Genomic DNA, 1,638 nt, shown 5'->3' with positions numbered 1-1,638 from the left:
ATATATATATATATATATATATATATATATATATATTGGAGTGGAGCAACAGTCTGTACCATTTTTCAATTGGTAGCATTTAAATGAGATTTCATTTCTCAGGTGGCAGAAGTATAAGGTGACATTTCAACATGTCTTTCTGTATGATCAGAAATGTGGATATGTGGATAGTTTATTTCTACTGTTTTTCTCACTGAAAGTGAAAATGGAGGAAAATGCGATACATGTGCATCATTTGATACTGTTTTACTTCTGGAAAGGAACAAACGTTGTATAAAGAGCAAAAAAGTTATATAGAGTTAATGGATACAGTGGTATAGCTGAGAGGATTGTTCATAGGCTGTTTGCTAGGTTTTGGAGTGAAGATTTTGGTCTGCAAGACCATGAACATTCCAGCAGGCCTACAGTCATTTATGATAACCAAACTGGAATGATAATCAAAAGTAATCCAAATAACACAGCACCAGACATCACAGAGACATTCAACATATCTCAAATGAGTGTTAGAAGGCATCTAAAACACTTGAAATACATGAATTGTTATGATGTTTGGGTGTTTCCTAATTTAACAAAAAATATTTCATGGACTAGATTTCCATATGTAATTCTCTGCTCAAATACAACAAAAGCAACTCATTTTTGAAAAGAACGATTACAGGTGAGGGAAAATAGATTGTTTGCAACAATGTGGAGCAAAAATGAGAAGTCCTTTAGAAAATGAAAGGAACCACTTTTAATCTCTCCAAAACCCAGTCATTCTCCAAAGAATGTGATGCTCTAGATCTAGTGGGACTTGAAGGGCATTGTGCATTAAGAGCTCCTTTCATAACTCAGATGTTGAATTCAGACAATTATTGTAGCTAATTAGAGCGATTAAAGGAAGCAACCAATGTAAATTGTCCAGAACTGGTCAATTGAAAGGGTGTTATTTCCCTTCAGAACAATGCTAGATCTCATGTTTCTTAGAAGACCTAGCAGAGCTGGCAGAAATCGGTACACCTTGGCTCACCTGACATTGAACTTTTGGATTGCCAATTATTTCCACTCCTACAAAATTCTCTTAATGGAAAAAAGACTTCAAATCTTCAGAAGATATTAAAATTCACTTAGACCAGTTCATGACCTAAAAGGATACCAAGTTCTGAGAAGATGGGATCATGAAGCTGCCTCAAAGATGGCAAAAGGTAGTGGAATGAAGCTGGATATATATAGATGAATAAAAGTATGTATGAATATCTAAATATTGTTTTCAAATCTTACTTAAATAACAGTTAAATGATGGTGATGATGAACAGTAAAGACTTTTATTTGAACCCAATATATATATAATTTTTCTTCAGAATGAGATAAAAAACCAAGGCTGTGAAAATTTTAGAACATTTATAAATAGGTCTTACAGCTGTTTCCAGGATATTTATTATATCCCTTCCTCGGAGACAGTGTGAGAAAATGGTTAAGCAATAGTTAATTTAGATAAGATACGAAATAGAGAGTGAACCTGGAATTTAACTATAGTCTATCGATAGCACTTACTCAGCATTACCTGACATCTTTGGGTCTTATTGACACCATTACTTCTCATAACCTATATACATATATATATATATATATATATATATATATATATATATATATATA

At 32.7% G+C, this 1,638-nt stretch overlaps 1 protein-coding gene across 2 annotated transcripts in view; it reads right to left on the bottom strand.

The window, feature by feature from the left end:
• The window catches only part of LOC106880957 (phosphatidylinositide phosphatase SAC2), a 538,096-nt gene that overhangs the window by 45,280 nt on the left and 491,178 nt on the right, over positions 1 to 1,638 (bottom strand). The gene's annotated exons all lie outside the window — the stretch shown is intronic.

This window comes from Octopus bimaculoides, chromosome 22 (genome assembly GCF_001194135.2).
Source record: "Octopus bimaculoides isolate UCB-OBI-ISO-001 chromosome 22, ASM119413v2, whole genome shotgun sequence".
Taxonomy (NCBI): Eukaryota; Metazoa; Mollusca; class Cephalopoda; order Octopoda; family Octopodidae; genus Octopus; species Octopus bimaculoides.
Note: the sequence above shows the minus strand (reverse complement) of the source record. Positions and strands in the feature narration are given on the sequence as shown.